Consider the following 20603-nt stretch of genomic DNA (forward strand, 5'->3'; position numbering starts at 1 on the left):
CTGGACTTGTTCATGTGTCTGAGGTCAGCTTGTGAGCTGGATGTGAGCTAGTTGGTCTCAGATGACTTCACTCATATGTCTGCTGGTTTTCTAGCTGTAGACTGGGGTGACTGGAGTGATTGGGTCATGTGATCTCTCACCCTCCAGCTGGCCAGGCTGGTCTCCCTCACATGGAAGCCCCAAGGTTCCAAGAGCAGCAAGAGGGCAAGTCCCAATGTGCAAGCAAGCACTTTTAGTCTCTGCTTGTGTGGTTTGCTCCTGTCCCATTGGCCAAAGCAAGTCATATGGCCAAGTTCAGAGCCCATGTGAGAGGGCACTCCAGAAGGGCATGGATATAAGGGACCTTCAACAAACTGGGTTAATTACTGCAAATAATCCACTAGGGTACCTGCCACCTCAATTCCACCAATTCTTCCAGCATTCTGCGTTACCTTTTCCTTTAATTTGAAAATAGAATGGCTCAAACCCTCATCCCATAAACCTTGGGTATCCCATTAGTCCTTTTCCTACCATCTCCAAGGATCCTTGGAGTGTGTATGTGTGTTTGTGTGTGTGTGTGTGTGTGTGTGTGTGTAAGGGAAGTGGTCCAGGAGGGGAGCACTTACTTTCCTCCTCAATATTCTTGCATTAATTTTCTTCTTTCACAGAATTGTTGATGGATCATGGTTTTCATCCCACTTCCAGTAATTGCTCTTCTCCTTCCAGACTTCAGCACTGAAGCATCAGCCCTCAGATTTCCTTTAATTATAAAGGAGGAAAGGTAGCTTTACAACGGAGTTACCTAGAGGGCATCACTTTAGCCAAGGAGTCAAACTTAAGATTCCTAACCATGGGACAAAGTGACATCATGTGACCTTTGATGTGATGCACTGAGATGGGCACAACCTTATTTCTGTGATATTCCTGCCAAAAATGCATATGCTGAATCTTGTTATGAGGAAAACAGCCACACAAATATTGAGGTATATTGTGCAAAATAACTGCTTTGGACACTTCCAAATGCCCATATCATGTAAGACAAAAGTGGTAGGAGAACATTCTAGATGAAAGAAGATTAAAGAGACATGAAATCAAATGCAGTATATGATCCTAGAATGGAACCTGATAAGGATATTGTTGGGAAGATCTGAGAAAATCTGAATACAGACTGTATATCTGATATTACTAGATTAATATTAACTTTCTAAGATGTGCTAATGGTATTACGGCTGTGTAGGAGAAGTCTCTTAGGAAATGCACACGAATATTTCAGGGTTAACTGTCATGATGTCTGCAACTTACTTTCAATTAGTTTCGATAAAAAACAAACAAATGCAACAAGATGGTAATTCTGGGCAAACGGTGTATGGATGTTCATTGTTCTATTCTTTCAAATTCTAATAGGTTTGAACTTTCAAGATAAAAAGTTGGAGAAAATGTTTTGGATATTTGTGCTAAAACTGAAATGACAAACTTTCATTCTTTATCGTGGTCTGAATTTTCTGAATTTGCTTTTAGGCAAGAAACAAAAACAAGAGCAAAAACCTCAGAAGTTTTCTCATACTACATGCCAGGGAGTCTTTGGGCACAAGTCCCCCAGGAGGCTAGGGTAGGGAGAGGCCCAGGAAACTTGCCTGTCCTTCAGGGGAATCTTTCCACTTCAAGTAGGGACTTCTCTGCCACGTGCAGACCACCAGGTCTGAGAGCTCACTTTGGCTTTTGAAATCAGTTTGCCACAGAAAGTGCCCCACTCTTCTTTTTACTGTCCTTTCTGGGAATGCCTTGGTGTCACGCTGCTGTGGTGCTTTGTGTGTTCCCCTGGGAAGCCACAGGGAACACGGAACTGTCATTATCACTCATCAATCCCGCTGCTTCCCAAACTACTCATCCTAAATTCAGTTGGGAAACAGGAAACAGATACTGTTCTATGAAACTTTGGGCAGCTCCGCATTGGATAGACTCCAGGCTCCTGTATCCCATGTTGGCCCACGCATTACTTTTAAAAATTATTCCTAAGCAAGACCTAAAATTTAGAATGAAAAATTTTCCTCTCTCCTATGGTTCCTTCCAAGGGAAAACCCAGCTGGGCCTCTGAGCCCTGGATGGTGAAGTTTTCCTCTCCCTGTACATTCTAGGATCTCATGGTGACTTTCCAAAGCTGGACAGCTATTACCTGTTTGTGCCCACTGCTCAACCCAGCAGCTTCTGGTCTGAATTCACTTCTGAATTCAGTTCCAGAGTATTCATATCCAGAGTAACATTTGGGTGTGGTTTTAAAATACAAATAATAGTATGCTATTGATTTCTTTCTCTGACAAGAAAAGGTAATCATCAGGCTTTGCATGTTAGCAAAACTAGGTAGGGGAGGTGACTCTGAACTGGTTTTAGGTGACAAGCTGGTAGCCTAAGGAACGTAAAGAAATGGGTAGGAGAGGGGAAGACATTTCAGGCTGGTGACCATTGGTGTGGAAGTGTGAGGCAGCATGGAGCATTCTGGAAACCACGGGCCACCTCGTGAGGCTGGAGAGTAGAGTGAGGCAGAGGGTCACAGTGAAAGATAACCCTGAAGAGGTGGCCAAGGGACAGAACACAGGCAGTCTCACTTCCTGGTACATTAAGAAGTTTAGACTTCATTCTTTTGGTCAATAGTTTTCCGTTTTTGTCATTTGTAAATCATTTGTTGGATGCTGTTACTGAAAAGGATCACTGATTATAGGTAAATTAAGAAGAAATGATTCAACATAATCTTAAAATAGTACACTGAAGTATATGTTTTTTAAAAAGAAATGAAAATAATTGTTTCCTATCAGTGAGATGGTATTTTCTGCACTTTTATCAAAGCTCAAGGATAGAAAAGTTGTGCTGTTCTATCCCATCAATTTCTTTTTTTTTTTTTTTTTTTTAATTTTTTGTTTATTGCAGTAACATTGGTTTATAACATTGCAAAAATTTCAGGTGTACATCATTGTACTTCTATTTCTGCATGGACTACATCATGTTCACCACCAAAATACTAATTACAACCCATCACCACACACATGTACCGAATTATCCCTTTCACCCTCCTCCCTCCCCCCTTCCCCTCTGGTAACCACCAAGCCAATCTCTGTCCCTATGTGTTTGTTTATTGTTGTTATTATCTACTACTTAATGAAGGAAATCATACGGTATTTGGCCTTCTCCCTCTGACTTATTTCACTTTGCATTATACCCTCAATGTCCATCCACGTTGTCACAAATGGCTGGATTTCATCGTTTCTTATGGCTGAGTAGTATTCCATTGTGTATATATACCACAGCTTCTTTATCCATTCGTCCCTTGTATCCCATCAATTTCTTCTTAGTCTTTCTAACATTAGAAATTCCTAACTCACAATATATACTGGAAATGGCAGCCAATATTTGGCTGCTCTTTCAGATGGATCTGCATATTTCAACTGAACAGATACAGAAATTACGGAGGATTCTCCCGGAAGACCACATTCAGCACTTTGTCAGATGCAAAGTCAACAGGAAAACCACGCTCAAAGGCTGGAGAGTCAAGTGTTTCAACCTGGGAGGGAGCTGTGAATGGATTCGAATCCACTCTTTGGTTGAATTCAGTTCCAGAGTATTGTTCATATTCCACTTTAACATTTGGATGTGGTTTTAAAATACGAATAATAGTATGCTATTGATTTCTTTTTCTGAAAAGAAAAGAAAATCATCAAGAATTGGCAAAGCCTCAAATGCTCAAGAATTCAGCCATTTGTACATTTCAATTTGTTTCAAAGTCATTTCTTTTCAGCACTCGGAACATATTTATTACTCATGTGACTTCGGCAGCCAAGTTGTTAAAGACAAACATGAGTCAATCTGATTCTTGGTCCTTTGTAGCTAAGCCGCTTTCCACTCTGATTGCTTTTGGGCTTTATCTTTATCCTTCTTTATTTTTATTTTTAATAAGCCCTGTGAGGAGCCCAGGGCTGCAAGTGCCTTCAAAGTGTCTATGATCAACTGCAATGAATATTAATTTTCGTAGCTGGCTTGTTCTTCAGCCTTCATTGGCACATGAGCCGAGTGATCCACCACTAAGGTATCTTTTTGTTTTGAAATTTCACTATGATATGTGTATGTGTGAATTAAAAACAAAACAAACAGGGGCCAGCCGGGTGGCATAGTTCACGGGTTCGGATCCTGGGCATGCACCTACACACTGCTCATCAAGCCATGCTGTGGCAGCATCCCATATACAAAATGGAGGAAGATTGGCACAGATGTTAGCTCAGGGACAATCTTCCTCAAGCAAAAAGAGGAAGATTGGCAATGGATGTTAGCTCAGGGCCAATCTTCCTCACTGAAACAAGCAAGCAAGTGAACAAACAAGCAAAAACTAGGCATATTTTACTGAGCACTTGTCAAGATGTTTTAATCTGTGGACTCCTGTCTTTATTCAATGCTGAGAAATTCTCAGCCATTCTCTAGAATGCCTTTCTCACCAAACCCTTTCCCCCTTTCCTCCAAGATTCAACTCAAATAACTCCTCTTGTATGAAAGCTCTTTTAATCTCCAACTGGATGTACCTTGTTCTCTGATCATACGATGTTGTAAACCCCCTGAGGCCAGGATGGTGTCTTCTGTTTCTTTGTATTTCTTAAGGTCCCAGCACAGTGCAGGACACAGGTAATTTGTGGCATGTTGGTTGTTGATTTTGATACATGAAAAAGTGTTGGAAGGCCACCGTAGCAAAGGAAAATAGAACTCTGATTCAAGGGGAAAGGATGGGGAACATGGGGCATTCTTCTCGGATAATACACTACACATATGCAGACATAAATTATGTAAGGCAAATGGTGACTGCTATCTCAGAAATAATGATAGCTATTAATAGCTAATATTTACTGAGTCTCTGTTGTGTGGCAGTCATTGTGCTAAGCACTTTAATTTGTTGTTTCAGTTCATGCTAAAACAATATGATGAGGGAGGCAGTATGATTTTCGTTTTCTAGCTGAGGACACCGAGGCTGAGAGCAGTGGGTGATGTGCCCGAGAGCACACAGCTGGTGAGCAGCTAAGCTGGGGCAGGAGCCCAGGTCTGGTTGACTCCAGGGTGTGCTTGAATAACCACCATATTCCAAGTTCTCCTGAAAGGCGGTGGTGGCATACTCAGGACCAGGTCGCTTAGTGACCATTAAACATTTTGAGTGTGTTTGGCCAATGCCACAGCTGAAACTTGCTTTTGTCCTGAAAATGTGATTTCTGTGGCAACTGGGTAGTCTTGTGGTCTGGCCAACTCTAGACCAAAATCACTTACACTTTTGGAATCAGCTCTGGGCCACCACTTATATAACTGATGACTTAAGAGTGGGAAGTAGTAATTCTATTTACATTTGAAGTATTATTCACACAGTCCTCAGGGAATATTGGAACATTCTTACAATTCTCAGATAATTTGCAAATGTCTTAAATGTCAATATGCAAAAAAGTCAGTGACATATGAAGACTCTCTTCATGTTTATGTCTTTATATTAATGGGGAAAGCCCATAATTCCTGCAAAACTATAAAACCCCATCATTTATGGAATAAACCCGGCAAACCTGCCAGATTTTTCTGGACGTACAAATTTTGTTTTGGCTTGATCTACTTTGGTATTTTGAAAAGTTGTGATTTTCTTACAAAGTATGTGATGCTAATTACACTATAGCAAAATGCTCTCTTTTCACAATTTTGTAAATAAGTCTGAGAATAAATTAGGATGGTGGGGGTATCCACCTTCCAAATGTAGACACCAAGGGTATGGGTTTAGTTTTCTTGAGTGTTGAGATTGGGGTGGGCAGAATGAGCAGCCTTCTCAAAACTGGGTGGGAAAATTGAGACAACCAGTTTCCAAGGCAGCTTTATTTTTGGGTGGGTGGGAAGGACAGCTCATGCAAGGTGACAGTCACCTATATTACCCCCTTCAGAACACTCTTAGCATGCCTGCCTAAGCTGTAACCCACTTCTGGAATGTGTCTGTATAAAGGACAGTCTTATGGGTTGATTGTGTACCCCAAAAAGATATGTTGAAGTCCTAACCCTGATACCGGTGAATGTAAGCTTATTTGGAAATAGACTCTACAGATGTAATCAAGTTAAGATGAGGTCATTAGGGTGGGCCCTCATCCAGTATAACTGGTAGTCTTACAAGAAGGGGGAAATTTGGATACAAACACACAGAGAGTAGGCGGCTGTGTAAAGATGGAGACAGAGATTAAAGTTACGATGCCACAAGCCAAGGAATGCCTGGGGCTACCAGAAGCTGGAAGAGGCAAGGAATGATCCTCACCTAGAGGTTTCAGATGGAACATGGCCTTGTCAATACTTTGATTTTGGACTTCTAGCCTCCAGAACTGTGAGAGAACAAATGTCTGTTGTTTTAAGGCAGTTTGTGGTACTTTGTTATAGCTGCCCTGGGAGCATAATATAGTCAGCAACTCTCCACACTGGCTGGTATTTAGAAATACCTGGGAAGCTTGCAGACAACACTAGTGCCTGGGCCCCTTACCTTAGACCAATAGAATTTCCATGGTTATAGCTTTGGCCTGGGTTCTTTTTATTTTTTTTATTTTTTGTGAGGAAGATCGGCCCTGAGCTAACATCTGCCAATCCTCCTCTTTTTGCTGAGGAAGACTGGCCCTGGGCTAACATCTATGCCCATCTTCCTCCACTTTATATGGGATGCCACCACAGCACGGCTTGACAAGCTGTGCATTTGTGCGCGCCCAGGATCCGAACCGGCGAACCATGGGCCGCTGCAGCGGAGCGCGCTCACTCAACTGCTTGTGCCACTGGGCCGGGCCCCTGGGTATCTTTTTAAATGCCTATTCCTCCCTGGTAGGTAATTCTAATGTGCAGCCAAGGCTGAGAACCACTGATACGGCCATCATTCTTTGTACCCCATGCCCATGTTTCTCAGGCTACTACTAATGATGCCAATGATTGGCACCTCTGACTCACAGGTAGGTATGCTCTGGCCTTTGAAATGCAAGAACTCTGCCCAACAGGAGCATCCTATACAGGAAATATACCCAATCAGATTTTCCCTCTTGGGGAATTTGAATGTAAGATATAGAAACAATATCAGCAGATAGTCGAGAGGCACAGAAGTGGAAAGAAGGCAGTGAGCACAAGGTCAAAGCAGGAGAAGCCACAAGTAGGCAGATGACATGAGTAAGTGGGAGGTGTGGGGCAGAAGGTCAGCAGCGGGCGAGTGGGGGAGGGCTATAGAGAAAAGCAGAAATGGAGGTGTTGAGTCTCAGCTTGGAAGACTTCTTGAGCTGGGTCCTCAGAGCTGCTAGTGGATAACCAGTGCTGCTGCAGTGTCTGCGACGGGGGTGAAGGATGCTCCAGTCTCCATAATCTTGTAACTCTGTGTGGTCTGTGGACCAGCAGCATCAGCATCACCTGGAAGCTCATTAGAAATGCAGGATATTGGCCCTCCCCTTGACCTCCTGACTCAGGATCTGCATTTTCGCAAAATCCCAGGTGATTCATTTGCTCAACAAGTTTGTCAAGCACAGCTATCTGAGGCCCGGATGAGTGGCTCCTGCTGTTATTTCCTGGGCTTCCTTACTCCCTGTTTCTCCTTTTAAAAACCAAATCACCTGAAGGAACCTGAGTGGGTCTCTGTTTCTTGCAACCTGAAAGATCTCCTTCCCCCACAGAAGAAATTATTTTCTGTGCAAGAGCTGTATAAAGTGGGAGAGATTTTGAAAATGAGTGTGGGCATCAGGGATTGCTGCAGACTGCCTGTGCCCTTCGTCTGGCACTTTCGATAATAGCTGGTCCTACAAAGGCAAAGCTGTACGAATATCTCTAGGTTAGTGGTTCTCAATGTGAGGTCCCTGGACCAGCAGCTGCAGCATCACCCAGGAATGTGTTAGAAATGCAAATTTTCAGACCTCATCACAGACCTACTGAATCAGACACTCTGGGGCTGGGGTCCAGCCACCTGTGCTCTAAGAACGCCTCCAGAGGATGCTGGTGCACACCAGCACATGAGGACCGTTGCTCTAGTTCATTGGTTTTGTACCACTCATCTTCAGAATTACTGGGCAAATGACCTAGGGATGTCACGTCTAATCCTTTGATAAAAATACTGGTAGGAGAACTCTGTGATAATTGCAGACTGAAAAGAACCTAAATGCGCACAACAGCAAATGGATAAACAAATTGAGGTACATTTACACACTGGAATATAGTAATTAGAATGAATGATTTACAGCCACAAACAAAATGTTGAATGAAAGAAGCCCCTGGTACAAAAGAGTACATATTATATGATTCCCTTTTTTTTTTTTTTTTGGTGAGGAAGATTGGCCCTGAGCTAACATCTGTTGCCGATCTTCCTCTTTTTTTTTTGCTTGAGGAAGATCGTCCCTAAGCTAACATCTGTGTCGATCTTCCTCTATTTTTTGTATGTGGGACGCTGCCACAGTACGGCCTCATCAGCGGTGTGTAAGTTGGTGCCTGGGATCCGAACCTGCGAACCCAGGGCCGCCAAAGCAGAGAGCGTGAACTCAACCACTATGCCACCAGGCTGGCCTCTATGATTCCATTTATATAAAATACAAACGTAAGCAAAAGTAATCTATGTTGGGAGAAGTCAGGCTTTGGTGCTCCACCTTCCTGGGACACTGTGTCCCTCCGCGCCCCCACTGTGCCCCCCAACTCTTCCCTGTATGTCTCCTGTGTAAATCCTATTCATCCTGCCATTCTTAGCTTAGATGTACGTTTTCAGGTGTCTTTCTCTGTCTCCTCCTTCAGAAGTCACCTTGGAGGGAAAAAGGCCTGGAAGGAGGCACAAGGAGGGCTTCTGGAGGGGACTGGTAATGTTCTATTTCTTGCTCTGGGTGCTCATGACACCGGTGTGTTCATTTTGTAAAAAATGTATCAAGCTGTACATTTACCATTAGTGCACTTTTCTGTATCTATATTATTATACTTCCATAAAAATTTTAAAACATACTGGTGGTATTGTTAAATGTTTGAGTCTTGATGTGATTTTCCTACAGCATATTTTTTTATAGCCTATAATTTGGGGTTTGGGTCCAATCTCTTGTTTTCAGTGTGTGGGATCAGGAATTTAGTGACCCACATGGTTGTGTGAATTAATCTCCAAAACCTCACTTGGAACAGGGTGTTGACACTTGAAAATGATTAGGAGTTTGTAAAATGTCTTAAAATATATCTTGCTAATGTTTCTGAGTAAAGTTTTGCGAAACAATTTATTTTTTTGATCTGTGAACGATTTTGCTGGATTGTTTTTTCTGAAATAGCGGTTTTACCATCTTTTTTTCCCAGGGGGCCCTCTTAAATCACCTTTGGAATTCTGTGGAAGAGAAAAATGCCTGTGTGACTGTTTGTTCCCCATAAGCCCACTCAGTAAACACGTGGGTAGAGCTTTTTAAGGAAGTAATTTTATTGAGTAAGATGAACATCTAGGAGATGTTATAAGCTCATAATGAAGACATTTACAGATCATTACAGCTTCTCTCCAAAAAGCACAAATACTTATTACATATGCACAGCCTAACCTGCATTTTAGATAAGTAATCAGAAAAGAGGGAGAAACCGAAACACATTTAATCACCGTTTATTCAAACACAAAATGGCATGGTGCAGCCCCTCTGCCATTATAGTTGAAGAAAGAATGGTAGTTGAAGAAAGAATAATGTTCCCTTTCGAGAGTTGCAGGGCTTGGTTTTATTTCTATTACACAGATTGAGGTTTAATGGAAAATCCTGCCACAACTCTATCAAAATCAGATTCCTGGGGTTTCGAGGTGGAGGGAACATTCGAGGTCCTTTTGTGTAATCTGCTTCTTTGGCAGATAAGTAAAATGAAGCCCACAGGGGCTGAGTGGCCTCCCCCAGGCCATACACCCAGCTAGTGTAAGAGCTTGGCTGGACTCAGCCTGTGAACTTGTCCACCTGGGCTTCTCCTATGGACATGCACAAAGCTCAGCAGGGAGCTGGTCCTGGCGGAGGGGACATGTTGGGAACCCCAAGGGCCTAAAGCAGACGTGAGCCACTCTCAGAGCTGGGACGTGCTCACGATGGAGGACAGGCCCGTTCCAATCCTGCCTCCTTGACTGTTTTTCCTGGAGCATATTCAGACTGGTCCCTTCAGTGTCCTGTGGACTTTCTTCCTCTTTCCATTTTTCTCTACTAATTCAATTCAGGGCATGAGTTTTTGAGGACTATGTGCCAGGGACTTAGTTAGGTGTTGGGGATTTGGCAGTGAACAAAGCTGTCTCTTCCATCATGGTGTTGAGCAAGGAGAGATATTAAATACATCATAATGAGGAGGAAATGCAGGGTGTTGAGAGGTATATGACAGGATATTGAAGCTAGTCCAGGGTGACAGAGAAAGGCTCCTGAGAAGGTCCCTCTAAGCCAGGAATGGCAGGATGAGTTGGCTTTAGACAGGGAAGACCAGGGGACAGGATGGGCTGGGGACGCTGTCCCAGGCACATGGAGCACTATGAGCAAAGCCTGGATTCAAGAGACACAATGTTACCACCAAGGAGACCTCTGAGTCTCTGTCCCTCAAGGTCTGAACTGCTCGACTCCCAGGACTGTGAGCCAATAAACTTTTTTTTTTTTCATGATATCTTTTTTATTTCATTTTATTTTTTTATTTTCTATTGATGTTTTAATGGTTTTTAACACCGTGAAATTTTGGGTTGTACATTTTTGTTTGTCCGTCACCATATATATGTCTCCCTTCACCACTTGTGCCCACCCCCTACCCCCATTGCCCCTGGTAACCACAGTACAGTTTTCTCTGTCCATGTGTTGGTTTATATTCCACATATGAGTGAGATCATACAGTGTTTGTCTTTCTCTTTCTGGCTTCCAATAAACTTTTTTACATCTAAATTTCTTCAAACCATTTTAAATGCACTTTAGGAGATATGTAAAGCTAAAACACAATTATTTACATAGTGATTTCCTTTCAGAAAAACACAAGGGAAATTTTAAAAATTGTTACTGTCCTCAGAGAAGCTTTGTCCCCACTTCTGCATGCTCCTTTAGTCATATAACAGAATCTCTGGGTGTCCCTTGATTAAAGTATTCAATTTTTAAAAGTAGTATTAAAATATAAAGACATACCTATTGCTTGCTCTCTGTGATCTATCCTATAAGATGTTCTGGAACAAATAGTAGGAAAGTCAAATATACGTAGAATTCTGTGTTCATATCCTTCCCTCACCCCCACTACTAAAGATGGAAAGTGTGGGGACTATTTATGAGTTATATCCATGTTACAATGGGCAGAGGTCCAGATGGAGAATGATCTGGAAACCAACTGATTCAAGGAAAGGCTGAAGATACTAACGTATGACAGTCTACAGAAGAGGTGATTCAGGTAGGAAATAATTTTCATTGTACCAGTCAGGGAACTTGGTTTCAACCAACAGAAACTACCATTGGCTATCTTAAGCCAAATTGATATTAGTTAAAAGAGGTTTGGGGCTTACATAAACAGGGAGTAGGGTTGGAGATTGGGCAGAAACTAAGAGAAGAGCAGCCCTGGTCAGAACATAGGAAATGACTGGTGCGAATGCTGCCAATAGATCCAAATATCCCCTCTACCTTTGTGGCACTCGCCTAGTCCTATAGCAAGAAAGCATCTGACTGGCTGAACTTAAGTCTAGTGCTGGACCCCTTTTATGCTGCGGAACCCAGGTGGAGGCAGAGGGAGGCTGGCGCTGGGAAAGGCCCTTATACCAATACTGCACAATATTGGGAACATCCAAATTGGGTATACAGCCAACAGTGTTCATTTCTTGTTTATTTGTGTCTTATTTATTTTCTGTCTCTTGCCCCTGAAGTATAACCTCTTCAACAACTATCCACTGTTGTCCACTGCTGGATCTCTAAGCCTTCAATAATAGACAATCAACAGATACTTGTGGAATGTATTAATGAATGAACATTCACGGGATGTAAATATATTCCACATTGCTCCATGCAGAGACAAGAATGAATGTGTCATTTTTTATAGAGATGTGGATTTGGGCTCAATATAAGGAAGATTTCTTTAACAACCAGAGTTGTCAAACAGCATTATAGTCTATCTCATGAATAGTAAGTTTCTGAGTTTGGAGGTGGCAATGGGATTTCAACATGGACATCCATTATCGCTTCCTGTGATAATAGCCCCCACAAACTTTTGTTTGGAGCTTCCTTCCCCCACTCTCAGGCCATGTGTTTTCTGGAAAGTTCACTCCATTTCCAAATCCAGAGGCAAATCTAATTGGTAAATTCCATCCCCCTGGCCACAGTGACTAAGTTCAAATAGAGGTATGTAACCCAGATTAAGTCAAGCAGAGCCAACTGGATCCAACCCAGGACTTTTATTTGAGCCTTGGGGGAAGCTGACTCTCTCTTTGAAGTGATTTGGTGTCATGATGATGAAGGCCTAGAGTAGCCAGAGGCCCCCATGTGAAGCTTGAAAATGAAGTTGACATGGAAGAAGACAGAACTGAGAGGAAGAAGGAAGTCCTGATCTATGTGTGCTTGAAGCTAGATCCACTATGAATTCCTAAAACATGAGCCAAAATTTTTCCTTGGGTTGGTTTTTCTGTTAGTTGCAACAGAATGAGTCTCAAATGATACAAGTGCCAACTCTGATCAATTGCTAGTGACCACTTACAGCACTGTGTTGAGGAGGATCCTGAGGCCAAATCCTGATACAATGGAAAGATTAAGGTTGGTGAATGTTGTCTGTCACAGGAATGGGAAGAGGAGTGGTGTCATGTGTGCCATGTGTTTCCATCCTCAGGCCAGATGCTCATTTCTCATGACATCATAGTCCAAATTCCTATCATAAAGAATGGGCCAGCTGGCTCACAATAGTGCTGTTCAATGGAAATGCAAAGTGGGCTATGCATGTGATTTAAATTTTTCTAGTAGCCATATTAAAAAAGAAAAAGAAACAATGAAGCTAATTTTAATAATCTTTTATTTAATCCAATATATCTAAAATATTATCATTTCAACATGTGACACTAGCCACATTTCAAGTGTTCAATAGCCACATGTGGCTAATGGCTACTGTACTGAACAGCATGAATCTAGAACCATAGAGTGTTGGAACTAGAAGAGACTTTAGAAGCAGCTTCTACCACCACTTCATTGTACAGATGGGTAAATGGAAGCCGAGAGAAGTGAGTAACTTTCCAAAGCACATGAGTAGTTGTATTGACTTTCCATGGTACATTTCCTTCTGTTCCAAATGCTAAGACTATACAGTGAATGTGGTAGACAGAATAATGCCCTCCCTTCCAAAGATGCCCACACCCTATCCATGGAACCTATGGATATGTTATCTTACACGGCAAAAGGGAATTGGATGGTGTGATTAAGTTAAAAGATTTTGAGATTGGGCGAGTATGCTGGATAATCCAGGTGGGCGCAATGTAATCACAAGCGTCCTTATAAGAAGGAGGGGGTCAAAAGCCGGAAGAAGGAGATGGGATGATGGAAGCAAAGGTTGGAGTGACGTACTTTGGAGATGGAGGAAGAGGCCATGAATCGAGGAATTCAGGAAGCCTCTAGAAGCTGGAAGAGGCAAGGAAACATCTTTCCCTGAAGTCTCCAGAAGGAACGCAGCCCTGCCAACACCTTGATTTTAGCCTTATAAGACTCGTTTCAGACTTCTGACCTCCAGAACTGTAAAAGAATAAATTTGCGTTGTTTTAAGCCACTTGGTAATTTGTTATGGAAACAATAGGAAACTAATACGGTGGCTCTGCTCAGTGAATTGACAAAATTTGTTGCCTTGATTGTTTTAGGTGGAAATCAATGTTCCCTTTAATAAGACCACTCATCTTCAGTCTGGGAAATTCAGAGGCATATGTGGACAACTTCTGCACATCATCCTCCGCTCCCCTGGGGTACAGCTGAAGGAAAATTTTCTAGCACAGACCTCAGTATCCTACCAAAGCTTTCCCAGTAAAGGTTGACAAGGTGAATCTTTCCACTCTGAGTCTACCTTTAGGGAAATGGTCTCCAACCCTTTGGTGGGCTCCGAGTCTGGGCTGGGAATGGGGTCTACAACTTACTGGTGGGTTATTTTCCTCGGTTCCTTCTAGGGAGGGCTAGGGAGGACTGCAAAGCAAATTCCCCCTGGCATTCCAGGAATAATGTGGGCACAAAAGGAAAAAAACGGCCAAAAAACACCATAGTTCACATCATCCTTTCCTTTTATTAAATGCCAAAGCACAGTTAGAGAACTATAAATGTGACATTTTCATCATCCAATTTATCCATTTGAAAAACGCAGTTTAATAAAGCCAGCTGGGTTCATTCTAAGAGCACCAGATGGAGAGTCAAAGGACTTAGATTCAACCACGAATTAGCTCATGACTTCCCTGGGTCTGGGTTTCTTCATCCTCAAAAAGAAAAGCTGAAATCAGCATTCCTTTGTGGCTCTCAGATTTTATTATTTTAATTGTATATAGGAAGTTTACTGCTGGTTTGAGAAACAGTCATCATTAAAACACACAACCATTGAGGATGTCCCCCAAAGCCTAATGTCTACTTTAGAAATATTTTTCATCATACTTGACTTCAGTGTGTTTTGAATCTCACAGAATCATACACTGAAGGGGCCATTGAGATTGTCCCTTCCAACTCCTCATTTCACGATTAGGAAAACCACGGCTCAGAGTGGTGAAGTGGCTTACTCAGGGTCTTGGGACTGGGTACTGACCTAGCAGGACTAGAACTGAGGTCTCCTGATTCACAAGCCAGAGGTCCTTTTACTCCCTCATCAACTCCTTTATTCTGTCCTATTTATAAGTCTATAGTTTCTCTTAAGAATAGCCAAGAGGCGCACCCCTCCAGTCCACGCCAGTGCAGTGGTGAGGAAGGAGGGAGAATGGTGCTGCGTGCATTGTCCTGTCTGCATATAAATAACTTAGGGTAGAGGTTTGGCCATTTTGGCTGCACTAGTCACTGATGGTCCCAGACTGCCTCCTGAAGGGGACTGCTCTTATTAACCTCAAAGCTTATATTTCACAGAATGGGGGCAACAAGTTGAGGAGAGGGTGAGTTTTGCTATAAAGGGGTTTTCCTTTTCTGGATCTTATGTGCACATAACACTCAGTTTTTCTTCTAAGAAGTTGGCAGATGAAGAAAAAAAATCAGTTTCAAAATATCAGTTCTCCTCTAAGAAACTGGCAAATAAAGAAAAACTCATAGAGTTCATTTATAGCTTATTCTGGCTCTGAAGTACCCAGTGTGCACTGATGAGTCAGGGAGGAGCAGAAGGCTGTGTCCACCCCAGTCTATTGATAGTAATCTTATGTAGCAGTAGGTATTGATTTACAGCCACCACACTTGGGTGCCAGGAAATTACATTTCCCTTCCCTATCTTACAAAAAAATCAATTTCAGGTGGATTATTGATCTAAGTGTTCAGGGTAAAGCAATACAGTTTTTAAAAGAAAACATAGGAGAATATCTTTATATCCTTGGGATTAGAAAAGCCTTCTTAAACGAGTGATACATTGAAAAGTCAAACTACATCAAAATCCAGAATATCTGTCCACCAAAAGATTATTTAAAGAGTAAAAAGGCAAAGCATAGGGTAGGTTCTACAAATTGATAAGAAGAAGTTGCACACTCAAACAGAAGAGTGGGCAAAGAATTGAATGGGCACTTCACAACAGAGGGTACCTAAGATGACCAATGCCAGGTCTTGTGTTAGAGATTCATCTACATAGTTATGGGTTAGCATCAATGTGAATACATTATCCATGTGTACAATACATTGCCAGGCTTTTTACTGAATGAAGTCAAGATCAATGTATCAGTTACAAACACAAAGTTTGGCTGCAGGTAAAGACAGAATAAATAAATATTTATCCATGTGTTTAGTTATCTCTTGGGAGTTATCTCTGTAGAGAGAGGTGAACTCTTTTTTGGGTGGCAAGTGGTGTTTTAATCAAAGGACAGACTGGGAGGAGGAAGCAGAAAAGGCAATGGTGTCCTGGATGGATTAAGGAACAGATGGTTATTGGCTACAAAGAAAGGTAACATTTTTATTTATCAGTTTTTTCAATATGCCAGACATTACCTTGTTTTCAACTATTTAAAGTTATGATGAAAATATTTAGATATCAGCTTAACATCTGGGTGGGGGAGAGACAAAGTTTTTCAAAATTCGTCTATAAGTTTACAATAAAAAAGTTTGAAGACCATTGGCCTAATAGTGTTCTAGAATGCAGGGGTGGTGGTGGATGAGGCCCCACCAAACTCCACTGGGCTTCCAGGCCCTGGGAATGCCGGAAGGGTGTATGTAGGGTCTGGCACATGGTGAGTGTATCACAGATGTTTTTGACTGATGGACAAGTTCACTTTCTCACTCATCACATATTTTATTGTAACTTCCAGAGTTTATCAAATTGGTTGATAACTCAGCTGTCCTCATTTTCTGACTCATCACTCTCTAGTGGGCAATTGTTCTTATAAATCTACCTTTTTTAAAAAAAATTAAATCACAGATGAAAAGGCCAAATGTTAGGAGGTATATAGTAAAAAAAACAATGGAAAGCATAATAAACTTGGCATTTATTTATTTATAATTTTATTTATTTATTTATTTTTTTCCCCCCAAAGCCCCAGTAGATAGTGGTATGTCATAGCTGCACATCCTTCTAGTTGCTGTATGTGGGACGCGGCCTCAGCATGGCCGGAGAAGTGGTGTGTCAGTGCGCGGAGAGGTGGTGCGTCGGTGCGCGGCCGGGATCCGAACCCCAGGCCACCAGCAGTGGAGTGTGTGCACTTAACCGCTAAGCCATGGAGCAGGCCCCTAAATTTAGCATTTAAAATTGTTCTTTGAGAAAGTGGCTTGGGGATGAAAGAGTCACTTTTAAGTTTTACTGTTTATTAATACAATATTTTTTTTATTGCAGTTACATTGGTTTATAACATATAAATTTCAGGTGTACGTCATTATACCTCTATTTCTGCATAGATTACATCATGTTCACCACCCAATGACTAATTACATTCCTTCACCATGCACATGTGCCTAATCATCCCTTTTGCCCTCCTCCCTCCCCTCTAGTAACCACCATCCAATCTCTGTCTCTATGTGTTTGTTTTTTGTTGTTTTTATCTTCTACTTATGAGAGAGATCTAATGGCACTTGACCTCCCTCTGACTTATTTTCCTTAACATAATACTCTCGATGTCCATCCATGTTGTCACAAATGGCTGGATTTCATCGTTTCTTATGGCTGAGTAGTATTCCATTATGTAAATATACCTCATCTTCTTTATCCATTTGTCCTTTGATGGGCACTTAGGTTGCTTCCAAGTCTTGCCTATTGTGAATAATGCTGCAATGAACACAGGGATGCATCTATCCTTACGCATTGGTGTTTTCGTGTTCTTTGGATAAACACCCAGCTGTGGAATAGCTGGATCGTACAGTAGTTCTATTCTTAATTTTTTGAGGAATCTCCATACTGTTTTCCACCAGTTTGCACTCCCACCAGCAGTGTATGAGAATTCCCCTCTCTCCACATCCTCTCCAACAATTGTTGTTTCCTGTCTTGTTAATTATAGCCGTTCTGACGGGAGTGAGGTGATATCTCATTGTAGTTTTGATTTGCATTTCCCTGATAGTTAATGATGTTGAACATCTTTTCATGTGCCTGTTGGCCCTCTGTATATCTGCTTTGGAGAAATGTCTGTCCGGTCTTTTGCCCATTTTTTAATTGGGTTGTTAGGTTTTTTGTTGTTGAGATGTATGAGTTCTTTATATATTTTGGAGATTAACCCCTTATCAGATATATGGTTTGCAAATATCTTCTCCCAGTTGTTAGGTTGTCTTTTCACTTTGTTGATGGTTTCCTTTGCTGTGCAGAAGCTTTTTAGTTTAGTAGTCCCATTTGTTTATTTTTTGTATTGTTTCCCTTGCCTGGTCAGACATGGTACTTGCAAATATGTTGCTAAGACCGATGCCGAAGAGCATACTGCCTATGTTTTCTTCTAGAAGTTTTATGGTTTCAGTTCTTACATTCAAGTCTTTAATCTATTTTGAGTTAATTTTTGTGTATGGTGTAAGGTAATGGTCTATTTTCATTCTTTTGCATGTGGCTGTCCAGTTTTCCCAACACCATTTATTGAAGAGATTTTCCTTTCTCCATTGTATGTTCTTGGCTCCCTTGTCGAAAAGTAGCTGTCCATAGATGTGTGGGTTTATTTCTGGGCTCTTGATTCTATTTCATTGATCTGTGTGTCTGTTTTTGTGCCAGTACCATGCTGTTTTGGTTACTTTAGGATTCTTTGTTCTATTTCTGTGAAAAATGTTGTAGGGACTTTGAGAGGGATTGCATTGAACCTATAGATTGCTTTAGGGAGTGTGGACATTTTAAGTATGTTAATTCTTCCAGTCCAAGGGCACAGAATATCTTTCCATTTCTCTGTGTCTTCTTCAGTTTCTTTCAACAATGTTTTATAGTTTTCAGTGTACAGATCTTTCACCTCTTTGGTTAAGTTTATTCCTAGGTATTTTATTCTCTTTGTTGCAATTGTAAATGGGATTGTGTTCTTAATTTCTCTTTCTGCTACTTCGTTATTAGTGTATAGAAATGCAACTGATTTTGTATATTGATTTTTTATCCTGCAACTTTACCATATTCATTTATTATTTCTAATTTTTTTTTGGTGGATTCTTTAGGGTTTTCTCTATATAAAATCATGTCATCTGCAAATAGTGACAGTTTCACTTCTTCCTTTCTAATTTGGATCCCTTTTATTTCTTTTCCTTGCCTGATTGGTGTGGCTAGGACTTCCAATACTATGTTAAATAGGAGTGGTAAAAGTGGGCATCCTTGTCTGGTTCTTGTTCTTAGAGGGATAGCTTTCAGGTTTTCACCATTGGGAATGATATTAGCTGTGGGTTTCTCATATATGGCCTTTATTATGTTGAGGTACTTTCCTTCTATACTCATTTGATTCAGACTTTTTATCGTAAATGGATGCTGTATCTTGTCAAATTCTTTCTCTGCATCTATTGAGATGATCATGTGATTTTTATTCTTCATTTTGTCAATGTAGTATATCATGTTGATTGATTTGTGGATGTTGAACCATCCCTGCATCCCTGGAATAAATCCCACTTAATCATGGTGTATGATCTTTTTAATGTATTGTATTTGATTTGCTAGTATTTTGTTGTGGATTTTTGCATCGATGTTCATCAGTGATATTGGCCTGTAATTTTCTTTTTTTTTTTTTTTTTTTTTAAAGATTTTATTTATTCAGTTTTTTCCCCCCAAAGCCCCAGTAGATAGTTGTATGTCATAGGTTCGCATCCTTCTAGTTGCTGTATGTGGAACTCGGCCTCGGGTTGGATGGAGAAGTGGTGCCTTGGGGCGCGCCCGGGATCCGAACCCGGGCCGCCAGCATCAGAGCGCGCGCACTTAACCGCTAAGCCACGGAGCCGGCCCTGTAATTTTCTTTTTTTGTGTTGTCCTTGTCTGGTTTTGGTATCAGGGTAATGTTGGCTCATAGAATGAGTTAGGAAGCTTCCCTTCCTCTTGGATTTTTTGGAAGAGTTTGGGAAGGATAGGTATTAAGTCTTCTTTGAATGTTTGGTAGAATTCCCCAGGGAAGCCGTCTGGTCCTGGACTTTTGTTTTTTGGGAGGTTTTTGGTTACTGTTTCGACCTCCTTACTGGTGATTGGTCATTCAGATTCTCTATTTCTTCTTGATTCAGTTTTGGAAAGTTTATGATTCTAAGAATTTATCCATTTCTTCTAGATTATCCAATTTGTTGGCATATAGCTTTTCGTCGTATTCTCTTGTAATCTTTTGTATTTCTGAGGTGTCTGTTATAATTTCTTCTCTTTCATTTCCGATTTTATTTATTTGAGACTTCTCTTTTTTTCTTGGTGAGTCTAGCTAAAGGTTTGTCAATTTTGTTTATCTTTTCAAAGAACTAGCTCTTGATTTCATTGATTTCTTTTCTGTTGTTTTTTAAGTCTCTATTTCATTTATTTCTGCTTTGATTTTGATTATTGCCCTCCTTCTTTTGGGCTTTGTTTGTTCTTCTTTTTCCAGTTCCTTTAGGTGCACTGTTAGATTGTTTATTCGAGATTTTTCCTGTTTGTTGTGATAGACCTGTATTGCTATAAACTTCTCTCTTAGAACCGCTTTTGCTGTATTTCATAAATTCTGGCATGTCATATTTTCATTTTCACTTGCCTCCAGATATTTTTTGATTTCTCCTTTGATTTCTTCATTGACCCAATCATTGTTCAGTAGCATTTTGTTTAATCTCCACATATTTGTGGCTTTTCTGATTTTCTTCCTATAGTTGATTTCTAGTTTCATACCATTGTGGTCAGAAAAGATGCTTGGCATTATTTCAATCTTCTTAAATTTGTGGAGACTTGTTTTGTGGCCTAATATGTGATCAATCCTGGAGAATGTTCCGTGTACATTTGAAAAGAATGTGTATTCTTCAGTTTTTGGATGGAATGTTCTGTATATATCTACTAAGTCCATCTGGTCTAGTGTGTTTTTATGGCCAATGTTTCCTCATTGATCTGTTTGGATGATCTATCCATTGGTGTAA

General features: G+C 41.0%; 1 long non-coding RNA gene across 1 annotated transcript in view; it reads left to right on the top strand.

Moving 5' to 3' along the window:
• Positions 1-2814, top strand: part of LOC147914278 (uncharacterized) — a 16386-nt gene extending 13572 nt beyond the window's left edge. The window contains exon 6 of the long non-coding RNA XR_015555641.1: positions 648-2814. This is a non-coding gene — a long non-coding RNA (uncharacterized LOC147914278). The remainder of the gene's footprint in view (positions 1-647) is intronic.
• Positions 2815-20603: the final 17789 nt, after the last annotated feature.

This window comes from Ceratotherium simum, chromosome 21, assembly GCF_057802395.1.
Source record: "Ceratotherium simum simum isolate JZ-2026a chromosome 21, ASM5780239v1, whole genome shotgun sequence".
Classification (NCBI taxonomy): Eukaryota; Metazoa; Chordata; class Mammalia; order Perissodactyla; family Rhinocerotidae; genus Ceratotherium; species Ceratotherium simum.